This window comes from Pogona vitticeps, chromosome 14 (assembly GCF_051106095.1).
Source record: "Pogona vitticeps strain Pit_001003342236 chromosome 14, PviZW2.1, whole genome shotgun sequence".
NCBI classification, from domain to species: Eukaryota; Metazoa; Chordata; class Lepidosauria; order Squamata; family Agamidae; genus Pogona; species Pogona vitticeps.
The window spans coordinates 5,871,635-5,888,827 of record NC_135796.1 but is presented as its reverse complement, the minus strand read 5'-3'; the positions used below and the strand labels follow the sequence as shown (position 1 = coordinate 5,888,827).

The following is a 17,193-nucleotide window of genomic DNA, read 5'->3' as shown; positions in this document are numbered from 1 at the left end:
ATGACAGTGGTGGCCGTGGTGGGATGATGATGGCGATGGTGATGATTATGATGATGATTTCCTTTTTTTGTATTCTTTAATGCCTGATCTTTCAAAACACCCTGGTTATCTCAAAGGATAATTTTAAAAAAATTGTTATTTTCAATAATTTCTGACATGATGGATAAACTAAATTATCCATTTTTCCTGGGCACAAAATCCATTGTAGAAATTTTATTCATATATCTATTTTCTCAGTGTTTTATTTTTTGAAGAATGGGACAACTGAAAGAGAGAGGAGAAGGAATAGAAATCAATACTGAATATACATATGTACTGTATATATATCTATGAGGGGCGTTTGTGTGCTTCTTAGTGGAATTAGGAAGAGTCATGCTCCATTTGCTGTGATTAACAAAAGCTCTTTGGAGTCTTAGAAATGAACACACCTTTCCTTCGTCTGCTCCCATGCAGACTTCCAACCAAAATAAATGCAAGAGTGGGATCCCTAGGCATATTTTTTTTAACGGGGTACAGTAAGCCCCGTTAGAAACAACTACTGTAGGTTGATTTCTGAGTAAATTGTGCATCGTGGTACCGCTGCATGAGCACACTGGAACTCCCATAAAAAGCCATGGTCACCTGGAATAAAATGCAAACAATTGCTACCAAAAGAAGAAAAAAAAGCAAAGCAGAACGAAAACCCTTCCTGGCAGAAGCTTTGCTGGTGAGGGTGAAGATGAGGATAAACAACATTCTCCTTTAAAGAATTCCAGAAGCAAAATGATGGAGGGGGCTGAGGGTAAGGGAAGAGAAAATGTCTTCTACCAGACTAGCCACCGAACCCCCGGGGTCCAAGTGCTGACCCCCTTGACTGGCAGAGCTTTACGGGATCCAAAGCAACACCCAAAAGGGCAGGACCCGAAACCAGTGGATTCAAATTACGGGGGGGGGGGGGGAGAGGTCTTCCAAGTAAACACGTGGAAGAATTTCCGGGCGGTCAGAGGCGGTTGCACAGCAGAAGGGACGGTCTGGGAAGGCAGTTCCTTGGCGAGGCATCATCTCCGAGGCTCGGTGGCAGGCGGGCTTTGAACTGTGGACGGAGGATGGGCTCGGGTGTCCTTTTCAGCCCCACAGTTCTATGTTTCTAAGAACTCTTGGGAAAAGAAGGGGCCAGGAGGGATCGAACCAGCGCCTAGGTACGGGGAGAAATCACAGCGACCTATCTGTTTGCAGTGGGGAGGAGGCGAACCCTGAATTAACAACCAGCACGCCAGCGAGAAGCTCCCTTACACAAACCGACCGTCCCACCTTTCAATGAAGGAGAATTATGCAGCCAGATCATTTCAGGGAGGAGGGAGGTCTCGTCTAGGGGGAAACCCCTTCTCTTCTCTCCTTCCAAGTCCCTTCCAAAGCTTTTCAGAAGCCCGCCTCTAGCCCACCTACGCAACACACACACACACACACATTCACATGTCCCTTTTGACGTTCCGTCTCGGGGTCTCCGTCTCCGAGTCTTCCAGGCAGGAGTTTCTCTTTCCTCAGACGGGAGTTCCCGGGCCAGGAGGGGAGGTTTGAATTTAGGGGCTAGAGCTGGTTTGGAGCGCCCCCGCCTCAACCCCATTTAATAACCCCACAGGCTAGGTTTTTAATCTCCCATGTGCAACAGGAGCCGTTGGTGTTTGTGCGGCAGAGAACATCATAACACCGCCACCCCTTTGGCCAAGCCCTCCTTGTCCCCCCTCTCCCCCCAACTCCCTGCATGCAACCCTCCAACGTGCGAAGGATGCAAATCTATGAGGGGGGGGGGGACAGAAGGCTGCTTTTTTTTTCTTTCGCCACCTCGACCACCCTCTTTGAGTTTTCGCCGGGAGGGGTCGTGGCCCAGCTTGGTCAATCCTCTCCTCCGCCGCAGGTGGGGATAGCCGATGGATTGTGGAGCATGGATTTCTCCTTCTCCTGCCCTCCGAGACACCCCACCCCGCCGCCCAAACCTTGAAAACAAAGGCCAACAAGGCTCGGCGGTGTCCGATCAACACACTTTCATGAGCGGGAGAACAGCTGGGGAATACCCCCACCCCACCACGGGCTCCTGAGCGATTCGGATCCAGATACAACCAACAGCCAGGACAGGATTCCGGGGGGAGAGAGAACAGTAGATGGTTTTAGAGCCTCCTCTTCCTCAGATTGCTGGGAAAAGATTGACAAGAACGATACCACGCTCCTTCTATCATCTTCTGCAGCTGCGGATGCAAGTCTTGGCAAGAGCAGTATGGAGGCTGCAGCCATAAGCCAATCGAAGTGGTGAAGGCTTCGAAGATCATCTACCTCAAGCATAGTAGGAAAACGCCCCAATTGATGGACATCCCTCTAGCCTGTTTGAAGATCTCAAGCACGGGAAAATATAGGGTGGCATCTCTGGAACCAAGTCTGTGCCATTGTGCAACAGATAATGTTTCACTCAAATGTGAGCCTCAGAAAGTGTTCTGAATGCTAAATGTATATTTTAAAAAGAAAGTTTTCACCATACATATATATCTTAGAACTGCAGAGCTGGAAAAGACCCTGTCAAGGGGGCACAGTGAGGAATCAAACTCCCAACCTCTGGCTCCACAGCCAGAGACCTAAACCACTGAGTTACCCAGCATGCAAAGACCTAAATCTAATGTTGGTCCCAATTAGAATGGATCCACTGAAATCAGTGGGATTTGTTAGCAAGTGCTGGTGTGAGTCCCGTTGATTTCAATAGCCAGTATCCTATTGCTTGACCCAACTAGAGTACATGCATTGACTCATTGGGATCTTTATAGCTGATGAGGTAACCGTGCAGCAAATTGATTCAGTGGGTCTTTACTTTGTTGGGACTGGCAGTAAAATACTGGTCCATGCATCTGTTACATTGAGGCTGAAATGAGATTCTGCCCAGAGCATTCTTCCTTGATGGTTGGAGGCTTCCAACTTGAGACCTCCAGACAGGCTTTGAAGTTTGCTCTTTTGACACCCTGTTCCATCCTTTCGATAACTTTATAAAGATAGGTCTCCAGAGACAAGAGAAATGTAAACTGATAACATGGCATAACCTTTTGTCTCCAGTTGAATCTTCAACCTCCATCTGACCTTGTTAGGAGCCCACATTCAAGAACAAAGGGTTCCACACTAGCCCCAATTTTTAGTCTTCTTCCCTCCCCCACAACACTGTACACTGATGACAAGAACTCCAAAGTCCACTCACTGTGTAATTTTTCAATGATCCATTTTTAAAAATGTATAACACAACCCAGAACCCCTTTCCATCTATGAACGAATCACAGGAGTCCTCTTTTTTTTGTTTTCAATTTTAAAACAAAGCAAGCCATTTCAGAGTTTGGGCTGGCATTTCCAGTGGAATTTGGAGGCCCAGGTATGACTGCGCTTCAAGCTTCCATTGGAAAACATAGATACCAAAGCATCCACTTTTAGTCAGTATATTAAAGTAAACAGGACAACCAGTTAAGTGTTTTATTTGTTGAAGACCCAACATCAGCATTATTATACAAAAGGGTCTGTGCATTTGATACACCAGATACACTAACTCATTCATTTCTTTGTAATAACTGTGGGTACCCCTGAGTTGGCCATGGAAAGGTGAAAGGGTCTACTGATCTGAATCAAAAAGGAAGAGGAATGGTTTCTGACTGGAGTCAGAAATGGGAGGATTTCCTACATCATGGTGAGTAATCCTACCACAACAGTACTGTACTCAAGGCCCAGTCTATGTTTCCCTTGTTTTGCTATGCTGGAATTTTCCTTTTGGTTCTCCTCTAACATAACCTTATGTTACAGCCGATAGGAAGAAGAAGAAGAAAAAATCATAGTTTCACTCCTTTTCATTTTAGAAAAAAAAAACTCATATAAGAGCTGCTATTTCAGATCTAGGTCAAACGACCCATCTTCAAGAAGTGAGATGGTGAAAACTATATAAATAACCTTAGAACCTTAGAAATAGCAAATTCCATTCTAGATGCAGCGGAGGCGGTAGCAAATTATCTAAATGAACCAAGAGGTTCCCATTGGGGGGGGGCAGGTTGAAAGGGGATGATTTCTTGGCTTCTCAAACTGGGAAATACGGGAGATGGTTTCATACATGTACCCTGTACACGTGTCCATGGATGGCAGCAGATTCACTTCAAGGATCAGAACCCATGTCCTAATTTTAAACAAGAAGGAAGGGAGAGGATCTACAAGGCAGCTGTTGCGGGGGGGGGCGGTGGGAGAGGGCAATTTACTGCGGGGGGAGGGGGAATGAAGTTTCTTCTGTTTCCCTGTTTCAGCCCCAAGTCCTTTAATACCAGAACCACTCCCCCTAAATTCAGTGGGGTCTCTCCACGGTTGGGGGAAGAAGCAGGATTTGGGGGCTGCTTCCCTAGCTCTGCAGCCCAGACTCCAGACAGGATGATGGGAATCAAATTTACATTAACATTCTCTGTCTGCCTGGCGGTGCTGAAAATCCGATTTGAATCCATGTATACATTTCCCTCAAATTTCAATATGTTAGTAAATATCCTTGGTCACTTCAATTAATGTGAAATCCCTGACCCGGGCGTGGCAGCTCTTGCAAATTAATTAACACGGAGGAGAAGGATGTGGCTGCTCTTCGCGCAGCATGGAAATAAACTGCAGAGACAAAACTCTAAACCTCAGTGGAACACGTGTGTCGAGCTGCGTCCGTGTATACATGCTGTTCCCTCCTAAGCATCCATGGCCAAATACAGGATCCAACCAAAAATATATATATTTTTTTTCAGCCCCAAAACATCTCTGCCATGCCACACTTGTAAAACATGGTGGGATGCTTCTCAAGAAAATGAAAAGGGGGGGGGGGGGGTGTCCCTGAACACGTGCTTTGAGCATATTGTGAGAAGACGACATTCACTGGAACAGACAATAATGCTTGAGAGGGGGGGAAATGAAGGCAGTAGATTGATGTATTTCCAGGTTGTCCTGCTTCATTTCCAGGGACCGGAGCTGATGGCATGAATGAATGCAAGCTCGTATCATTTTTTTAAAAAAAACTGAAGTGCTACAGTCTAATCACAGCTAACTCAGTCAGAATTAGACTAAAGTTGTCATGTTGTGTTACTGCTTGTGAAATTAGGTTCGCTCCTGGCCCTCCATTTGACGAAGGAACTGGTGCAAGCAAGATGAGGTGCGAGTCTTCTTAGCGGCAGAATTCAGCTACAGAGGAGTTAAAAAGAAGAATTTAACGCTGAACTTAAAGCGATTCAGAATAGGAGGGAAAAATATCTCTCTCTCTCTCTCTCTCTCTCATGTCCCATGGAAATCCAAAATAGCTCGGGATTCTCTTTATATTGTATGATTGATTGCTCAATTGCTTTAGTGAAGCATTTTATTCTGGGTTTTTTTTTGGGGGGGGGTCCTTGTTATAAGGCTACTTAGCACATTCCTCAAGCCTTCATTACTGGCTAGTTAGTGGAGGTGTGAATTTATTTCTGTGTGTCGGATTAAAGCTGCTATGCTATATCTACCCACGAGGTCCCATTGAATTTAGTGGGGTTTACTTCCAAGAAGTCATGGGTGGAGTGACACCGATGGGAGAAATCGGTCTTGTCTTTAACACAAAAATGAGTTTGTACGAATTTATCAAGTCGTGGAATTCTTGGCTGCTCCCCTTGAAAGAGCGGGAGCGGGAAATTATCACACTTGCGTATTTATTTAAAATGTTGTGCGCCTAATAAGGATGCTTGAAAGTGGGGTCTTTTCTCTGAGGTTCTAAATTTCCACGCGCAGAGTCTTTCTTACGCCCAGAACGTTGTCAAGGGCATTTCAGATCCACACTCAGCGGCGCTTCTAAGGGTGGGAAGTGGCCCCCGGTCAGGAGAGACCCTCGGATCTCTGAACTGCAGCCACTGGCTCCCACGGGCCTGGCAGCAATTCCTCCTGCCCGCCCCGTGGGTTCCCCCCAAGGAGACGCGCGCACGCGTGGCCCGGCCCCAGATGGAGCAGAGGCGCATTTGGAGAACCTTCTGAATCTAGAGGATCGACCTCATTTCCTTGTGATGCCGCACGCAGATGCAGGCGTTGCTCCCAGCATCCAGAATAGGCGCACCACCCCGCGCGCGCGCGCACCTTGCCTGACTCAACCCCCCCCCCTCACACACACACACACACGCAGTTAGGAGTCAAGCCAGCCCGTCGAGCACAGGGGGCTCCTCTCAGATCCTGCCCCGCGTTTGTGGTTCCTTTCCTCCTCCTCCCCCCCCTCTTTTTTTAAAAAAAGGTGACTTCCTTTTTCTTCTCTCCCTCGGTTTAACCCCTCCAGGCCTGGGGCGGGGGAGGCAGCCCCAGCGAGTGGGAGGCGACGGGCACACACACATACACACACACACCAAGACGTCGCCCCGGAGCCGGGATGTTCTGGAGGCGGCCCTCCTCTTGCTTTTCTCCCGGCCCGCTCCTTTCTCGCTGAAGCCGATTGCAGGGAGGTCTGCGCGTTTCTGGGGGAGAGAAGAGGGGGGGGGGCGGGACAGAAAGAGAGAGAGAGAGAGAGAGAGAGAGGAAGAGAGGAAAAGAAGGATGGATGGGGGAAAGGGGAGGAGTGGAATGGTGGGGAGAGGGGGGGCAGAAGAACAGAGGCCGGCTAACGCCAGCTGCCTGGTCCTTTAGCGCCGCTTCCTCCTCTACCAACCAATTTTATTTTCCTTGGGTGGGTAGAGAGAATGCCTCGTTAATGACTCAATTAATTAGCAGGGTTCCATAAACGCGGCCCGCCCGCTTCTCGCAGCCACCCGCTCCCACGTCTCCCCACCTTCTTCTCCCTTTCTGACAAGTTTGCTGAAGGTCCGAATAAGCAGAGCCCCCCCCCTTCTGGGCTGGTGGGGAAACGCGGCGGAAAAGGGGCCGAGGGTGGGCGAGGGGGAAAAGGCACGGAGCAGCCGCCCCGAGGCGGGAGGAGAGGAGAAGAAGCGCTCCGGGCGGGGGGGGGGGAGCGTGCTTCAAATCGGTGTGCGGGTCTGAGATCGCGAACCTGGACCAGCGACTCGCAAGTGCCCACAGAATACAACATCCCCCCCCCCAACAGTGCAGTCGTTCGCGTGATAGAAAGCTCCCGACGGCAGCGTGGCTGCCCCACTTGAAGGAGATTTGCATAAACGAAAATGGTTTCAGAGTTATTTATTTTCTGACGATTTGGGCTTTGAAGGATGCGTCCCCCCAAAAAATTACCAACACCATCAACAACAACAACAACAACATTATTATTATTATTATCGCCTTCGCCGTTATCATGACCATTTTCCCCCCTTTCTTTCTTCTTAAACTAATTCCTAAGCCAGCTTCTTACTTTTTCATTTCTAGGGCACTTCAGGGCGCTGATCCGTTGGCTCTCCACACATAAGTGGAAGTGTAGATTCAGACGTGTCTCGGGAGTTTCCCTTGATTTCTCGAAGCGCGCAGATCCGCAAGTGAATGTGTGAAGTGAAAAACACGCGAGTTTTGAGAAAATTGCCTAGGCAGCTGTTAGTTCGATAAAGGGCGTGTGTGTAGGTACGTAAAAACAGGAAAACATCAATTAGAAAGAAGTTCACCCAGAAAAGCCAAATGCAAAAGGGGGCTGCAATCTGTCGTGGGACATTCACACGTGCGGGTCTTCACCCCATAAATTTATCAATACAGGTGAAGATGAAATGTATAGGAAAGTTATCGGGCGATGTATACGAATGTATCCAAAGTAGTTCCCAAGTAGGCTTTGAGCGGCATTATTTGACAAACTCGCGTTCAGGAGCACCCTGGTGCCACCGGGTCGTCTGAAAGGCGGCTAAGCTTTGCCATTGCTCCTGTGGTAAGAGCTGGATGTCTTTAATACTGGAGGGGAGGGCGGGATAGACGTGGGAACGGGTGACTTTTGTTCCAAAGAAAGGACATCTGCGGTTGGAGCGGCAAAGGGGGGGGATTTCTCCCATTCAAGCCCAGTCCAGATTTTTTTTGGGGGGGGGTGTTCGGGAGAGAGGGAGGGAGGGAGATTCTGGCCTTTATGGAACGGCACCCCAGTCCTCTCGCTCGGGGCTTGCTCACCAGATCTGCTCCTAGATTTAAAAAGGGGATTCTCATCCACCCACCACCTCTTGCTTCCTCGCCAGAAATCAGCTCCAGGGTGTTGTTTTGTTTTCCACGAAAGCGTTTGAAAGCGTCCTTATGAATGAGCCCTTTGCTTTCTTTAAACTTAAATTTCTAAATTTTTTAAATCCTTTTTCCTCTTCTTTCAAAATAACAAGAATGCGGAGTTTTTCTAGATACCCCCTTTCCTCTCCCCCCCCCCTCCGCTTTTAACCTTGGTATTAATTTCGGACAGCTCTCCTTAAATGGGCTTGTAATGCATTCATACTCTGCTGGACTTTTTGTACCGTAGGTTATATTTACACCCCAAACAAAATAATTACACTTTTGTGGTAGAGGGGGGAAGGGGGGGAAAGCTGGCGATTAGGCTGTTGCTCTTTGCGGCAAAACACTTTCTCAGTGGTACACCAGTACAATTTTTCACGGCTGACTGAAATCAAAGGGAGCCGGTAATGAATCCGGCGAGCAATTTAAATTTACAATTTGTAACGCAGCCACTCAGAAAGAGCCAACCGCCCCGCCACGAGAATCGTGCTGAGTTTGGTGAGGTTGTTTAATGTTTAAAAAAATAAACAAACAAACAAGCCACAAAGCTTTCTCCTGAAATATCTTCCCTTCCCGCCCGCCTCCGCACACACCAAAGGGGATATTGATAATTTAATTCAAAAAGCCCTTGAATCCGTTTTCCTTCCTCTCAAACAGCAATTGGTCCAACCCTATTTCGGTTGTCTCCTTCCCTAATCTGGTAGCCAGTTTTGGCGGAAACAGATCCCATCCCCAACCCAAGCCAGGGGGAGAGATGAAAAACTGGATGAAGGCAAGATTACGCATTTTTAAGATTTTCGGGGCAAAACCCCATCGGATTTCTCAGGACTCCTTTCCAGCGGCGTACAATCTGCGCAAACTAAATGTACGTTATGCTTATTTCCAATATTTCTCCGTTACCTTCCCAGTGCGGGCGAGGGCGGGGAGGATTTAAGCCGGCCTGCAGCGAAAAATAAACGAAAATGAAAGTGCAGTCCTGCACATCCATTACACTAAACTGAGATTAATTTTATCCAGATACCTACGGATAAGGATGGCCCCGAAATTCCTACGCACGTTCACATCGGATTAAGTTTCTCTCCCTCATTAAACACGGTGTGATTTACAAATTTCTTGTGTGTGTGTGTGTGTGTGCGGGCGTGTAAGTGTAATCATTGTAAAGCTGAAAGGAGGCTGTCAGGCCAAAGATATGTGAGTGGCTCGAGGCTTGCTTCTGAGTATAACTCTGAAAGTTGTTTCTGATTACTGGAAGCCTCTCGGGGCGAGTTCCTGTCGCTTTTGTAGCCGACGGAGGACAACGCATGACCGCGGACGGTCATGGGAAGCATTCTGCGGATCGGGGCCTCAGAAGCGCCCCTTCCGCCTCCGTACAGTGGAAATGTTCGTGGCAACGAACCAGCTTTCTTTCTAGAAAGCAAAATCGGAGGGTGGGGAGGGCCACCCCCACCCCACCGCCCCCCTCCCTCCGTCGTTGCCTCCCCCTGTTCGTTCCGGGTTCTGTTGTGCGATGTTGTTTTAAACAGGCTGTTAAGGCTGGCGCGGGTGGGGAGGGGAGAATAATTTGGAATATCAACAAAATTCGTCGCAATCCGAACAGATAGGTAATTAATTACAAAACTCAGGGGGGAATATGCAGAGTGCAGCCTTACAAATTCTACAGAGCTTAACTGATTGGAAACAGATGATTATCTTGTTTGTCTTTTCTCTGTTTTCTTTATCCCTCTGCCGTCTGTTGCGCTGTAATGTTGATACACTTTACTCTTCAAAGGGGTTGCTTCCCCCTCCATCACCTCCTCTCTTTTTTCCTTGTTTTGTTTTTAATATGGTAAATTCCATCGGCGGGGTCTCTCTCCCCCTTCTCCCCCCCCCGCCGACTGTCACCGCCCCAGTGCAGACGCGCAGACGCTTTATGAGCTCCGCGCGGAGAGCAGGCGGCGGTAGCGCCGCTTCCACCACCATCTGCTCCGGCGCCCCGGACCCCGGAATAGGCCTAACGGGGGGCGGGGGCTGGGATGGGGGGGGGAAGAGAGAGAGAGAGAGAGAGAGGAAGATTTGTGTGTTGGAAGGAGGCAGCTAATATAATATACCACAGGTGATGAAAGCAAAGGGACTTGGTTTCTTTTTATTTTCGTTTCTCTGTGTCTTCCTTTCCTCTTTTCCTCCTCTTCAGGTCGTTCTTTTGGATTCTCTCTCTCCTTCTCTTTCTCTCTCTCTCTCTCTCACACACACACACACACACACACAAACTATCACTCTTTTACTGTCTTTTTATTTTCACTTTATTATTTGATTTGTAATTTGTCTTTCTCCTGGAACTGAGATCCAATTCTCACTCACTCCTTCCGTCCCTCCCTCTTATCCATCATCAACTCCTTCCTTCCTTCCTTCCTTCCTTCCTTCCTTCCTTCCTTCCTTCCTTCCTTCCTTCCTTCCTTCCTTCCTTCCTTCCTCTCTCTGTCTCTCCCTTCCTCCCTTCCTCCCTCCCTCCCTCCCTCCCTCCCTCCCTCCCTCCCTTCCTTCCTTCCTTCCTTCCTTCCTTCCTTCCTTCCTTCCTTCCTTCCTTCCTTCCTTCCTCTCGGCTGTTTCTTCTCGCTTTCTCCCCTTTCTGTTTGCTCTACATCTCACTATTTTCTGGGAAATGCGTCCCACTTCGCTTTCCTTCTCTCTTTCTCCCTCTTCTCCCCGTTTATCCCCCCCCCCGCCCGCACACGCCACAACACAGGCGCACCATCTTCTCCCCGCTTTATCACAAAAAAAAAAAGAGAGAGAGGGAGGAGAGGAGGGATGGTCAAGAAAAGCATATTTAGCTGGGAAGAAGAGGAGTAAAGTCCGTGGCGGAGAGGGTTATCTTCTCCTTCCAGATGCCGAAGTGCGAGTGTATTGATTCTTCGCATTATCACGTCTGGTGTGTGCCTACATATTATATATCCGGCGATGCGGAAGTCGCTGTCGCAAAAGGAGACTCTGTTCAAACTAAACTCGCACCCCCATCTCGATGGAGAAGGGCTTTGAGGGGGAGAAAATGGCGGAGGGGAGGCAGAGGGGGAAAGTGAGAGCTCCCCACTTCCGACGAGGGTGTGTGTGTGTAAGAAATGGCCTTAAAGATGACGGGGGGAAACAAAACAGGAAATTCCCCTTTGAATCGTGGTTAGGACGCTCGCCATCATCCACACTTCCTCATGAGAAAAGTCCCATCAAAGCCAGCGAGGGTGGCTTGTATAAATGATAAAACCATTTAGAGTTCATCCGAGCTGACTCGTTAAACACTGAGGAATAAATGTGAGTAAGGCGGTGTAACGGATTGAAAGGCTCCCAGGGCAGAGCCGGGGTGCGCATCCATACGCACACCTACTGTATGTGTGTGTGATTTGAAGACGATTGTGAGGGAGAGGATGCTGTTCAAAAGGGGCCGACAGAAAAGAGGATGCTATTTCAGCATCCATGCCTGCGTGTGAATGGTCCTTCGCGTCTTAGAAGGGGAAACCGTTCAGCATCCGCGAGGCCTCTGCTCGGATTCCGCGCTTTCTTCTTTAGAAACGACACTGAAAGGACAACACCAACTCAAACCCGCTTCCTCTTGGACAGAGTGAAGTGAGAACTTTTTTGAAAAAGAAAACCCGTTCATTTTCCTCTTTGTCGCCGACCGCTAAAAACTTCTGCTCTAGTGATCACAAGACTGAGGTCGGGGGGCCGTTTCTGTTGTTTGGTTTCGCTGCCTGTATTTTGGGGTGTTGAACGAGCACCCCACGCGTTCTCATCCATAGATACACAGCAACAACTCAGCCTATAGTGCGGGGCAAAATTAACCCAGGGAAACATCAGGTTCTTATTTACAGGTAAGGAACGATTACCCGCCCAGTCCCCGAAACATAGGATATTCTGTTATACCTCTCTCCTCTCCCCCCCCCTTGCTATATGCATGTGTAGGCGAGAGAAGGACAGGAAATGTTTCATATTGCAAGTAAAATTGTGAAGTTGGGAGAGAGAAGGTAGGTGAGAGGCAGGTGTGTATATACGTGTATATACACACACATGCATGCCTTTCTTGTACAGATACAGACAATGAAGAAAGGAACGGATCCTTTTTAAATCTCACTTTTCTATACAAATAAATCTCCTGAATATATTTTACCCAGTAGAAAATATTGGCAAGGACGTGTAGAATATTAGCGCGGAAATCATTGTGTATGGAAGAAACAGGATTGTTGGAAATCATTGTGTCTGGAAGGAACAGGATTGTCCGTCTTTTTTTTTATTCCACTGATAAGACGCGAGCTTCTTTCTACCTCTCCCCGAAACAAAGACAGTTTTTCTATTGTCCAAAGAGCTTCTCGCTGCCACAGAGACCCGCCTGGAGGTCTTTCTTGTTCTTTCTGCGCTTTGAGAGATCAAAATCCACCTGTGAGCAGACCACCGGAGAGAAATTGGGTCTCTTATCTCTCTTCTGCCCACACGAACATTCTCTCCGAAAACTCGGATTAGTAAACTCTGCATTGAGAGATGAACACAATGTAGCCGGTAGATGTATGTTAACCAGGTTTTGTCCTCTTCATCGCAGGACTGCCCGTGGGTATTTTAACAGAATCCAGATCAATGATCAACACATTTCCCCCCTATTTGACCCAGGACTTTTAAAAGTCGGAATTGTGGCTTGTGGTTTTTTTTACACCTCGAATGATACCTCTAATTCATTTTCAATTTAGACTGGAAAAGCTTTCTGGAGAAGTGCACCTCTGTCTGGCAGAGGCCTTTTGCGACGCGTCGGGTGTAAAGGTGTAAATATTTCATGGAAAAAGCTGGGGGATGAGAAATCAGAGAGGCAAAACCATCCAGACTTTGGAGTCTAAAGACTCTCAGAGCCCCAGAAAAAAAATTGCAATTATTTTCCTTCTCCGCTGGACAATATTGAACCGAAACTGGCGAAAACCGGGATGTTTTTTAAAAAAAGAAATACCGCTGAAAGCGTGAGACCCAATATAAAGACATGGACACAAGTCTCTTTACAAATAGATAAACAGATATCCTACGACATACAATTCAGGCAGAAAGCTATCTATTTTGGCCCTTTGGCCAAAGCTCCTTTTAAATAACTCTTTTTTTTTCTTCTTCCAAAGCAGCTCCGCTCCCTTTCGGATCTCCTTTCCCCTCCCTCCCCTTCTCTCCCCTCGGCGGAGCCACCAAATGGAAACGAAAGTCGAGGTTGCAGGCACACCGCGCCTTTGTTTCCAGACGAGGGTTGTGGACAGTTGGTCCAGGAATAGCACCCACCCCCACCCCACCCAGGAGATTTCCCCCCCTCCCGCCTCAGCTCCTTCGGGGATCTCCTTCCTTCTCCCCTTGCCCCGACCGTCCTCTGCAAATCGTTCCAGGAGGCCCATTCCCCTCTCCAGGTCCCATTTTAGACGGGTGGGTAGTTTTTCTTTCCTTTCTCCCTTCGGTAGTATTTCTTTGAGCAAAACACCAGTTTCTGCCAGGGAAAGGTCCGTGAAGTGAGAGAGGGTTTGCCTTCCTTGAGGAACCCTATTTGCGGAACCCTAGCGCATCTTACTCACCTCCAGGAATCATGCACCTTTGTTTGTTTGGCGAGGAGGTCCTGGGGTAGGTCCAATGTTACTACTCCTAAACAGAGTAGGCCCATCCAAATCAATGGAACGTGTGGTACCACTGTCTAACAAATTCCATTCATCTTCCTGAATTTACTTTAGGTGGGAATAAAATTGGATTTAGCCTTCCTTCCTTCCTTCCTTTCTCTCGCTCTTTCTTTTTCTTTCTTTCTTTCTTTCTTTCTTTCTTTCTTTCTTTCTTTCTTTCTTTCTTTCTTTCTTTCTTTCTTTCTTTCTTCCTTCCTTCCTTCCTTCCTTCCTTCCTTCCTTCCTTCCTTCCTTCCTTCCTTCCTTCCTTCCTTCCTTCCTTCCTTCCTTCCTCTCTTTCTTTCTTTCTTCCTTCCTTCCTTCCTTCCTTCCTTCCTTCCTTCCTTCCTTCCTTCCTTCCTTCCTTCCTTCCTCTCTTTCTTTCTTTCTTTCTTTCTTTTCTTTCTTTCTTTCTTTCTTTCTTTCTTCCTTCCTTCCTTCCTTCCTTCCTTCCTTCCTTCCTTCCTCTCTTTCTTTCTTTCTTTCTTTCTTTCTTTCTTTCTTTCTTTCTTTCTTTCTTTCTTCCTTCCTTCCTTCCTTCCTTCCTTCCTTCCTTCCTTCCTCTCTTTCTTTCTTTCTTTCTTTCTTTCTTTCTTTTCTTTCTTTCTTTCTTTCTTCCTTCCTTCCTTCCTTCCTTCCTTCCTTCCTTCCTTCCTTCCTCTCTTTCTTTCTTTCTTTCTTTCTTGCGACTCGGACCGACACCTGTAAAGCTCACGGGAAGCGTGGAGGGCTCGGGAACGGGGCGAAGGACGAAAGGGGGGGGGGGGTACTTTTATTTGGGTTTCTCCCAGGACTTCTTTGAAGCCCTGCCTCTTAACTCCCTCCTTCGGCCCCCCACCCCCACTTCTAATGTTGTCGTACAAATGGGGGGAAAGAGTTCTCTTCATTATCAGACTTAATGAAATGGCTAACTATGTATTTGTGGCCGGCTGGGGCCATTCAGGACGGCTTTGTGAAAGTCTTGTCTAGCCCTCTCCATTCTCAGAGAACAAGAATGTGGGGAGGGGAAGAAAGAGAGAGAAAGAAAGAGAGAGGGGGGGAATCTTATAAGTTAATCTCTCCTGGTGCCCCCCCCGCGCATTGTCCCCGCACCTTGCATAACAAAAAAAGAGTGGAGGAGGGGATACCAAGTCCTCTCTCCAAACTCCTAGGCAACAACCACACCAGGCCAAACACACAGAGAGAGCGGGGGGGGGGGAGAGAAAGGAAGGGACCCCCCCCCCAAAAAAAAACTGCTTCCTACATTTATAAAAGTTTCTGAGTAATTCACTGTCAAGGCAGTCTGCTCTTAAACTGACTCATTTGACAGAAGTCCCCGAGGGAATTTGAGGGAGGGGTGGGGGTGGGGGTTGTCTTAGAAGTAGAACTGTAGTAGCTTGGAATTTAGTTCAAGGGGTGTGTCCTCACGTCGGAACCGACCTCTAGCCCTTATCATAGGGCTCTCAAGGGAAGTAAAATAGTATCAGTCCCACTCCCTCAGTGAGTTTCCGCGGCTGGGTGGGAATTCGAACCCTGTTCTGGAGAGACCTGGTTCCTTTTCTTCCCACTGAAGCACACGGAGCACCCAGCCTTGAAAACAGCAAATCTCAGGAAGTTTTCTCCAAGAAACGGAATTAACCGGGAGTGAGCCTGCGGGAGATTCATCTGAAGCTGGAGCACTGCGGGGGGGGGGGGGAGTGTGTGAACAGAAAGGTAGACCGTCTAGCTGTTTCTACACACACCTCCGAGAAAAGAGGAATGACACAGAGATGAGGCTCCAGGAAGAGTCTGACTATGTGGGGGCTGCTGTGTCCCCGTACATACAGTATATGCACACACACACAAATACATTATGCAGTATTTTTATATATATTATCCCGCCGCCCCCCGTCCCGGATAAAGGGCTACCTGCTTAAGGTGATGGGAGAAGCTTGGACCTTTATCGGTATTATCACCTACATCTATAGATACGGATCCCATCTTCACATTCCATACGGCATTAATTTCAAGTCTATGGCCCCTTCCCTTGGGAGGGAAGGAAGGAAGGAAGGAAGGAAGGAAGGAAGGAAGGAAGGAAGGAAGGAAGGAAGGAAGGAAGGAAGGAAGGAAGGAAGGAAGGTCGGTAGGTAGGTAGGTAGGTCGGTAGGTCGGTAGGTAGGTAGATAGATAGATAGATAGATAGATAGATAGATAGATAGATAGATAGATAGATAGATAGATAGATAGATAGATAGATAGATAGATAGATAGATAGATAGATAGATAGATAGATAGATAGATAGATAGATAGATAGATAGATAGATAGATAGATAGATAGATATTTGGGTGGGTGTATGTACATGCGGAGACAAAAACCCTAAATAAAGGGTCATGAACTTCTTAGGCCGTTATTCCTAATTTTTTTCCTGAGCTTTTGCTAAGGAAAAGCAAATTACATTCAGACCTGTTCTTACAAAAAGACTCCCGTCTATTTTGTCTACCCTCTACTACGGCACGTATTCCTTGTTTGTGCGATTTTGAGGGGTTGGAATTAGAGGGGAGGGCGTGATCCGCGATGTTTTATTGCAATTATTACTAATTAGGGGAGGGAGAGACTGGAGGATTCGCGACTTCTGCTCCTTTTATTCCCGGAAGGACTTTTTTAAAAGTCTCTGTCTTTAACCACTTCTCTTCCAAAGTCCTCCAAGGAAATCAGAATTGAAACAAACACCTGGCGCGGTTTCCCTAGAAGGAGGTGGGGAAGGGGAGAAAAATAAATCTCCAAACTTTGCCCTTAAGCGCACATCTGTTCTAGGCATGCCACCCGGCCCGGCCGCTCTCAAGACCGGACTCACCCACGTTTGCCTTCCTCACCCGCTGCTTTGGCACCTGCCTGGTTAGACCGGTAGGAATCGGATGCTTGCTGGTTTCTTACTGGGAGAGGGAGATGGGCCTCCCCGGAGAGCCGATCCCTCCACGTGCCCAGACTCCCGCCATCAACAAGTCCCCCAGCAACCGCCCCGGGGCCCCGATCCAGCGGCCGCCCCTCCGCCCCATAGTCGGAAGGCAAAATACTCACGGAGTTTACCCCGGCAGGCCAGGTGAAAATCTCGCCCCTCAACAATAGGTCTGCCTTCTTTTTTTCCCTCTGTGCCAAGCGCCAGGCTGGAGCCAATTTAGATATGCTATAAATTAAGGGGTTGCCATGGCCACCGCCCGGCCATTGGCCGCCACCCGCCCGACGTGGCGCCCGACGTCACCAAATCTGAATAAGGATGCGCGAATTACTAAAGCCGGGAGGACAAAGCTCGGGCGATGGGAGCAGCAGGAAAGTGGAGCCCAGTCCCCGGCAGAGATCCGCGCGCGCGCCTCGGCCAAGCGGGCCGGCCCAGCCGGGAGGAGGAAGCAGCAGTAGCAGCAGCGGCCAGCCTCGGGCCGTCGGGTCGCCCGCCTTGTCCCCCGGAGCCC

At 48.3% G+C, this 17,193-nt stretch overlaps 2 long non-coding RNA genes across 2 annotated transcripts; both read right to left on the bottom strand.

Annotated features, from left to right (window-relative positions):
• Positions 1 to 3,463: 3,463 nt before the first annotated feature.
• LOC140702660 (uncharacterized) lies at positions 3,464 to 10,587 on the bottom strand. The gene is made up of 2 exons (XR_013539270.1): positions 6,366 to 10,587; positions 3,464 to 5,193 (listed from the first exon to the last, which is right to left on the bottom strand). It is a non-coding gene; the product is annotated as an uncharacterized LOC140702660 (long non-coding RNA).
• A 78-nt stretch (positions 10,588 to 10,665) lies between these two features.
• On the bottom strand, positions 10,666 to 17,038 carry LOC140702659 (uncharacterized). The gene is made up of 2 exons (XR_012081890.2): positions 16,805 to 17,038; positions 10,666 to 12,624 (listed from the first exon to the last, which is right to left on the bottom strand). It is a non-coding gene; the product is annotated as an uncharacterized LOC140702659 (long non-coding RNA).
• Positions 17,039 to 17,193: the final 155 nt, after the last annotated feature.